The following is an 8594-nucleotide window of genomic DNA, read 5'->3' as shown; positions in this document are numbered from 1 at the left end:
CGGAAAATTTGAGATGTTTCCCTGTGTCCAGCTGGGCCTTTGGGAAAGGTCAGGGCTGGGCATCTGACTGGGATGGATGTCTCTGGCAGGCAGCAGAGCATGTGGATGGTTTGTGAAGCCTGGAAAGGCATGAGATTTCTTGTGGCAGTGCCCACTGCAAATGGAAGGGCATTTGGCCTGAGTCCAGACATATACAAGTTGGGCAGAGAAGGGGGTGGGTCCCCAGGACCCACCGAGGAGCAGCTATGGAAGTACAGGGAAACCAAGGGTGTGGGGTCACATGGAGCAGGAAACTCAAATAAGATGAGGAAAGACGTTTTAAAGACGATCAGGGCTGGGACAGTGGTTCATGCCTGCAATCCCAATACTTTGGGAGGCTGAGACGAGAGGATAGCTTGAGGCCAGGAGTTTGAGACCAGCCTGGGCAACATAGGGAGACCTCATTTCTATAAATAAATAAATAAATACCATTGGTACTTGGCATTTCAGGCGGGGAACAGCAAACACATGAAAGTTCTGAGGTAGGAAAGGGAAGTGATTAGCGCTTGCTCCTGGTTCCTTTATCAGACCTTAAAGAGATGCAGAGACATTTCAGGTACTCCTTGGCCGAGCTCCTTCAGGGAAGGCCTAAGTTCGTTTTTACTTCCCCTCTATTAATTTTTTTTTTTTTTTTTTTTTTTTTTTTTTTTTTTTTGGAGACAGAGTCTCATTCTGTCGCCCAGGCTGGAGCGCATGCAGTGGCACCATCTCAGCTCACTGCAACCTCCACCTCCCGGGCTCAAACGATTCTCCTGCCTCAGTCTTCCCAGTAACTGGGACCATAGGGACGCGTCACCACGATCGGCTAAGTTTTTTTATTTTTAGCAGAGATGGGGTTTCATCTTGTTGGCCAGGCTGGTTTCGAACTCCTGGCCTCAAGTGATCCACCTGCCTCCGTCCCACAAACTGCTGGGATTACAGGAGCGAGCCACCGCGCCTGGCCCTACTTCACTCCTAACGCCCACCATACGTGCTTCCAAATGTTTGCTGAATGACAAGGTGAACGAATGAATGGGACTACGTGACTTCGGGCAGCAGGCAATCCTATTCCTTGAACCTCAGTTTCCTTTTTTGTAAAGCAAGCCTGTCTCTCGCTCTCTGCCCTAAAAGCCTGAGTTCTGGGCTTGAGATGAGCGCGTCCTGTAGGGCAGACTGCAGGTGGACGTTGAGCTGGGTCTTCTAGGAGGCCAGGATCCGGCCAGCTCTTGGGTCCGGTCCTCCCGCGGGACACCGCACGCCCAGTCCCAGCGCCGCCCCGCCCAACCTGCCTTTGTTCCCCCAGGCCCCGCCCTCTCCGCGCAGCTCGCTCCCCATTGCCCGGGGGGCGGGCCCTGGGCGCCCGGCTCCGCTGGGGGCGGGGCTGCGGGCGGCGGGCTGGGCCGTGTGCACCTGCGCGGTGTGTTTCCCGGCCGCAACCCCGCGCCAGCTGCAGCTCCTTGATCCGAGCCGGATCCTGAGCGGGGAACACGGGCTGAAGCGGCGGCGGCGGCCCCGCACCGGGGCTCCATTGTTGAGGCTGCCGCGGCTCTGTCGGCTGCTCAGCTGCGCTCCAGTCGGCCCAGGCGCCGCGGCGAGGAGCGAGCGCTGCGAGGCGGCAGCCTGAGGTGAGAGGGCGCGACGGGCGACGGGGTCTCCGGACCGGGCGGGGGTCTCTGCCCCGCGCCTGGCGGCTCCGAGCTGGGCTCCGCAGGGTCTGAGGTTGGGATCCGGGGTCCTTGCTCCAGGGCTTTGTCTCGGCCTTGGGCGGCACCGGGGGCTTAGCGCCTGCTGCGGTACCTCGTGGGCCCGCGGGGTGTCCTGGTCGCCCTGCGGGTGAGGGCCGGTCCCTACTGCTCCCCGGCTCCCCGCGTCTGCCGCGGAGGGGACTGCATGGACCCAGGCGCTGGCTTCTGCCCGGTTCCCCGCAGCGTGGCTGGTCCCCGCGTGCAGCAGAGGGGGCCCTGCGAGGGCCCACTCGTGGGGCGGGGTCCGGGCCACCGCGAGAGGGAGACTCCGCCGCCCTCCTCGCCCTCCCTCGCAGCGAGACTGCTTCCCTAGACTCACCGAGGGGACTGCGCGGACCTTCGGACGAGGGAGTCCGTGACTCTGCGTGGGGGCTCTTTCCCGGCCCCGCATGAGGGCTTCCTGAGTGTTTTGTCACCTATATAGGTGGCTGCGTGGACCCGCGCGCGTGGGTAAATGCGAGGTCCTTTTTCAATACCGTGAATCCAAGTATTCGTGCTATTTTAAATCTGCAATTCTTTGACTCTCCAGAGGGTTTTTAGATTAATTTTTTTTCTATTACTTCCTAGGTTTGTTGCATAGTTCAGAGTACTTGATTAAAACTTAACAGGTCTGCCTGGTACGGTGGCTCACGCCTGTAATCCGAGGACTTTGGGAGGTCTAGGCAGGCGGATCACTTGAGGTCAGGAGTTGGAGACCAACCTGGCCAACATGGTGAAACCCTGTCTCTACTAAAAATACAAAAATTAGTTGGGTGTGGTGGTGGGCGCCTGTAATCGCAGCTCCTCAGGAGGCTGAGGCAGGAGAATAGCTTGAACCCAGGAGGCGGAGGTGGCAGTGAGTGAAATGGCTGCACTGCACTCCAGCCTGGGCCATAGAGTGAGACTTCCTCTCAAAACAAAAACAAAAACAATGTACTGGGTCTACCTCTGGCTCTGGAATTTTCCTGGAAGGCCTTCTCTTCTGGGCTTCATTTTTCTCACTTTTGAGGATCGTAAACTACATAATTTCCAAGAATTTTTGCCCTACACCTTTAATTCTTTCAAGCAAATATAGCAGAGAAAAATTCTCTTCCCCGCAATGGTGTAAGGAAGTCTCTCACAGAAGGGGACACATGGGTATGGAGAAGACAGAGGGTATATGTATATATATATATATGGTTTTTTTTTTTTTTTTTGGTGACGGAGTTTTGCTCTGTTGCCCATGCTGGAGTGCAGTGGCAGGATCTTGGCCCACTGCAAGCTCCGCCTCCTGGCTTCACTCCATTCTCCTACCTCAGCCTCCCAAGCAGCTGGGACTATAGGCGCCTGCCACCATGCCCGGCTAATTTTTTGTATTTTTAGTAGAAACAGGATTTCACTGTGCTAGGCAGGATGGTCTCCATCTCCTGACTTCGTGATCTGCCCGCCTCGGCCTTCCAGAGTGCTGGGGATTACAGGTGTGAGCCACTGCGCCTGGCCGACAGAGGATGTATTTTTGAGCTCTACATTTCAGAGTTCTTTTCTCTAGCCCTGGCCTGGGTCCCAAACAGGGAACTTAATTCACTCTATCCCGAAGTATACTCTTGCTTTGATGCCATTGGTATGTTGTCCTAGAGATTTGCTGTGGCTGCTAGGAGTGTTTCAGAGTTAAGAACTGATGCAACCTCTCTTTTGTCAGTTTATGAGTCTATAAACCATCTTGTTTCCTTTAGCGTTATCTCCCTGGAACTGGAAGGTCAGAGATGAAGTTTTCTTAGATTATAAGTCTCAGTCTTTGCTATCTACCTTCGTCTGTCTCCCATGTCACCTGCTGTTTTTTTTCCCCCTGTTTTTCGTTTTAATGTTTTTATTGGATAGGTGTCTATTATTGCAGGCTACCTGAAAACATTTTTGGATATTGACAGGATATAAGTATGAATAATATGTAAAAGATAACTTATTCTAGTTCTTTTGAGCAGAGGATTTGGTTTTGATATGTGGCCCTATTAAAGCTTTTGTTAAGCCCAAGTACTTGCTGAACTTCAGTTCCCTTACCTGTAAAATGGAGTTAGTTGTTAATAATACCTGTTCTGCCTAACTCAGGAGATTGTTTTGAGGATCCAATGAAATAATGAATGTAATGGAATTTTGTAAATTTTAAATGAAATATTGTATTACCTAAGATTTTTTGTTTTTAACGCCATATTAAGAATGGAATGAATCTGGGTTTTCCTTTGAAATCCGAAATATTTAATGTATAGAGAAGTTTTAATGTGTCTGTTGGGGAGCTGCATTAGGATTGTTTTCTATCTTTAATTGGCCAGTATTTTTTTATATTTTAGCATTTTTGGGGAACATCAAAATTTGTGTTTCAGTTATCATTAATATTTTACAAAGTTATTGAATGTGCATGATTTAATCTTTAACAATCTCTTCAATTATTTACATTCCCATGTAAAAAATTCAGTAATGAACGTCCATGTAAATAACATTCCCATGCTTTAATGAAGCATAATTTCTTGACATTGCAGTTTCTAAGTGCCCTGTGTTGAGGTTGGGAAAGCTAAAGGGCAGTCAGAGGTCAAGGTCAGCAAAGCGTCACCTTTGACATTTGAAATCCAGCAGCAGATATCACAGTGAACCCCATTCCAGCATCCAGGAAGTTTCTCTGCCCTGCCTCTCCTCCGGCCACCTCAGAATCTGTGTCTGCGGTGTTGGTCCTGCTTTCCTGTCTCTCCTCTGCCTTTTCTTTCTCTTCACCAACTTCTACCGAGTGCCTCTGATGTCTCAGACAGTGGCAGTGGGATTACAAAGGCTAATAAACCCAGCCCTGGTCCTCAAAGAATTTATGTTTTCTGTGCAGATATTAAGTGACACTGTCATATATAGTGTTGACAAACATTGATACAGATTTCCTGTGAAGTGCAGAAGCACCATCCTAGAAGCAGAGATGAAGAGGCAGCACTGGTGACTCACACGTGGAGAGCTGGAGTTCTTGGTCTAGTGGGATAAACTGACCTGGACATCATTTCAGTGCAGCGGAGAGTGAGTGCTGGGATGGGCTCCCTTGGGGCATCTGGGGCTGGGTTTGTCTGGTGTTTAGTCTCCTGCCTGGTACTTAGAGTTTATCAGTAAGATGAGCATTGGGAGGTTTCTAAGTGAAAAGAAAGGCAATCACTTACCTGAAACCTAAAATTTGTAGGTGTTCTGGGCCATTTATAATTCACTGAATCTGTTTTGTCAGAACAAGTCTATCATTTATTGTTTTGGATGGAGTGTGGCCAGCCCTGCCTTGCGATGTAAGGAAATCAGGAAACGCTTGTCAGGTGTCAACACTGTGCCAGGAACTCTTCTAGGGGTTTCCACGTGAATCACTGTATTCATTTCTGTTGCTGCTTTACCACATTTCCACAAATTTAGTGGCTTAAAACAATTGAAATTGTATCATCTCACAGTTCTATGGGGCAGAAGACTGACGTGGATGTGACTGGGCAAAAATCACCATGTGGGCTGGGCTGCATTCCTCACTGGAGAATTGTTTCCAAGTGCTTTTGGCCAAATATAGTTCCTTGTGGTTGCAGGACTGAGGTGTCTGTTCCCTTGCTCTCCATCTGTTGGGAGCTGCCCTCAGCTCCTGAGGCCTCTATCTGGTCTTTGTACGTGGTCCCATCAGCTCAGGACTAGGTAGGCCAGGGACCTGGTCAGGCTCTCCCGTTCCCCTTTGTGCATTTCTCTTCTTGCACTCGGAGAAAGTTCTATTCCCTATTTTAAAATATTTTTTTGAGATGGAATCTCGCACTGTTGCCCAGGCTGGAGTGCAGTAGCATGAACTCAGCTCACTGCAACCTCTACCTCCTGGGTTCAAGTGATTCCCCTGCTTCAGCCTCCTGAGTAGCTGGGACTACAGTTGCCCGCGATGACACCCAACTAATTTTTGTATTTTTAGTAGAGATGGGTTTCACCATTTTAGCCAGGATGGTCTCCATCTCTTGATCTCGTGATCTGCCTGCCTTAGCCTTCCAAAGTGTGGAGATTACGGGTGTGAGCCACCGCGCCTGGCCAGTTCTATGCTCTTAGAGGCTCATGGGATTAGATTGGACCTCCCTGGATAGCCCAGGATACTCTTCCTAAGGCCTGTGGCCAAGCCCTTTTGCTGCACGACATAGTCACAGGTCTCGGGGGTTGGAATCTCCCACCACAGTTACGGATCCACTTACTACAGCAGCCTGGGAGGTGCTTTTTGTCACCTCTGGTTAACAGATATCAATTATTTATTTATTTATTTATTTAATTTTTTTGCAAATTGGCAGGAACATGAAGGTCCTTTTTTTTTTTTTTTTTTCTTTTGAGACGGAGTCTCATTCTCTTGCCCGGGCTGAAGTGCAGTGGTGCAGTCTTGGCTCACCACAACTTCCACCTCCCAGGTTCAAGCAGTTCTCCTGCCTCAGCCTCCTAAGTAGCTGGGACCACAGGCACGTGCCACCAAGCCTGGCTAATTTTTGTATTTTTAGTACAGACGGGGTTTCAGTATGTTGGCCAGGCTGGTCACCAAATCCTGACCTCGTGATCCACCCAACTTGGCCTCCCAAAGTGCTGGGATTACAGGCGTGAGCGACCACACCCAGCCATGAAGATCCTTCTTAAATGAAAAAACCGTTCCTCTGACTTGATGTGAGGCTGTTGGTGAGACTGATAGCAGTGGAGACAGGTCCATCAGAAATGGAGCTAAACTTTGTTTTCTGGAGTATTTTGATGGCCTGCCCTGATCATGTAAGTTTTGCTAAGAAGTCATTAGAGTAATTCCTCTACTGGAAGAAATACCATATGGGGAATTTGGGACCTTCCCTTTTCAAGTTTTGCACAAAGGACTCTTCATGGGCGAAAAGTACATGATTCCAGGTCCATTTCTAGAATGGAAACAGCTGCATCAACCCAACAGCGATTCACATTCCTGAGTTTGAGAGAATCTGATTGTTTCAAGGCTGAAGCCAAAAGCCCAATAAACAATGTTTGTACCTTTATTCATAGTTAGGAATTAGGTGCATCCTGTGGTCAAGCAAACAGCTGATGGTGGTCACCAAGTAGTTTAAAACCAAGTAGGACCTCATTTTATCATGTGGGTGTTTTTGATTTTCTTAACTAAGTTTTTATTTTCCTGTGCAATAAATGACAAACTCTGACTTGAAATGCATTTCCTTTAATAAACCAGAATCTAGGGCCGGGCGCGGTGGTTCACGCCTGTAATCCCAGACTTTGGGAGACCGAGGAGGGTGGATCACGAGGTCAGGAGATTGAGACCATCCTGGCTATGGTGAAACCCTGCCTCTACTAAAAATACAAAAAATTAGCCGGGCATGGTGGCGGGCGCCTGTAGTCCCAGGTCCTCGGGAGGCTGAGGCAGGAGAATGGCGTGAACCTGGGAGGCAGACCTTGCAGTGAGCGGAGATCACGCCACTGCACTCCAGCCTGAATGACAAAGCAAGACTGTCTCAAAAAAAAAAAAAAAGAAAAAAAAAGAAACCAGAATGTATAGTCCTAAGGTTTTTAACCTGGCTTTCAGGACTTTATGAAGTCCCCAAAATCCTGTGCAACAATTTTGTGTATCTGCATCCATGTGTGTTTATGGGGAGATGATTTATAGCTCTCCATACTTTTTCAAAGTGGTTGGATTCCAAAAAATTTTAGAATACACCACTTTGGCCTGGTGTGGTGGCTCACACCTGTAATCCCAGAACTTAGGGAGGCTGAGGCAGTAGGATCCACTGAGGTCAGCAATTTAAGACCAGCAACATAGCAAGACCTCCACCTCTACCAAAAAAAAAAAAAAAAGAGAGAAAGAATGCTGGGCATGGTGGTGCACACCTGTGGTTCTAGCTGCTCGAGAGGTTGATCACCTGATCCCAATAATTTGAGGCTGTAGTAAGTTAGAATTATACCACCGCACTCCAGCCCAGGCAACAGAGCAAGACCCTCTCTCAAACAAAAACAAAAAACCATATCACTTAATATACTATTGTTGTTGGTCAAATATCAGATTTTGTTTAAAAACTAAATACTCTTTTTTTTTTTTTTGAGATGGAGTCTCGCTCTGTCGCCCAGGCTGGAGTGCAGTGGCATAGTCTCAGCTCACTGCAAGCTCCGCCTCCTGGGTTCACACCATTCTCCTGCCTCAACCTCCTGAGTAGCTGGGACTACAGGCGCCTGCCAGCACGCCTGGCTAGTATTTTGTATTTTTAGTAGAGACGGGGTTTCACCGTGTTAGCCAGGATGGTCTCGATCTCCTGACCTCGTGATCCGCCCACGTTGGCTTCCCAAAGTGCTGGGATTACAGGTAAATACTCATTTTTAGCAAAGTTGTACAGGCCTACAGTTCTAAGAGTCAGAAATTAACAAGGCTTAGGACAAAACCCAGCAATCCCCCACCTTACCCTTCTCCACTCTGATCCCTGCTCCTTGGAGGTTACTGTGTTTATGTTTTAGCTCGTTCTTCTAGATTGTGTGAAAGACAGGGAGGTGTCCTACTATGGAAGACAAGGATTCAGGCTGCTTACCTTCCCCGCTCCTCCTGTTGCCCACGTTTTTCTCCCCCATCCTCTCAGTATAATTATTGTGATAGTGAGGCCAGGCACGGTGGCTCGTGACTTATCCCAGATTTTTGGGAGGCCGAGGTGGGCAGATCACTTGAGGCCAGGAGTTGAAGGCCAGCCTGGCCAACACAGTGAAACCCCGTCTCTACTAAAAAATACAAAAATTAGTCAGTTGTAGTGTTGCACACCTGTAGTTCCAGCTACTCAGGAGGATAAGGCACAAGAATTGCTTGAACCTGAGAGGTGGAGGTTGCAGTGAGCTGAGATCGCACCATAAGCTGAGATT

The 8594-nt window shown here is 48.8% G+C and overlaps 1 protein-coding gene and 1 pseudogene across 1 annotated transcript in view; one reads left to right on the top strand and one right to left on the bottom strand.

The window, feature by feature from the left end:
- Window positions 1–1218: 1218 nt before the first annotated feature.
- LOC144341283 (uncharacterized) lies at window positions 1219–2291 on the bottom strand (annotated as a pseudogene).
- A 2358-nt stretch (window positions 2292–4649) lies between these two features.
- Window positions 4650–8594, top strand: part of LOC106996457 (SH3 domain and tetratricopeptide repeat-containing protein 1) — a 48847-nt gene continuing 44902 nt past the window's right edge. Inside the window, exon 1 of the mRNA XM_078005039.1 lies at window positions 4650–4766. The gene's annotated coding sequence lies outside the window, so the exon portion shown is untranslated. The remainder of the gene's footprint in view (window positions 4767–8594) is intronic.

Source organism: Macaca mulatta, chromosome 6 (assembly GCF_049350105.2).
Source record: "Macaca mulatta isolate MMU2019108-1 chromosome 6, T2T-MMU8v2.0, whole genome shotgun sequence".
In the NCBI taxonomy this organism is placed as follows: domain Eukaryota; kingdom Metazoa; phylum Chordata; class Mammalia; order Primates; family Cercopithecidae; genus Macaca; species Macaca mulatta.
This window is presented reverse-complemented; position numbering and strand designations above follow the sequence as displayed.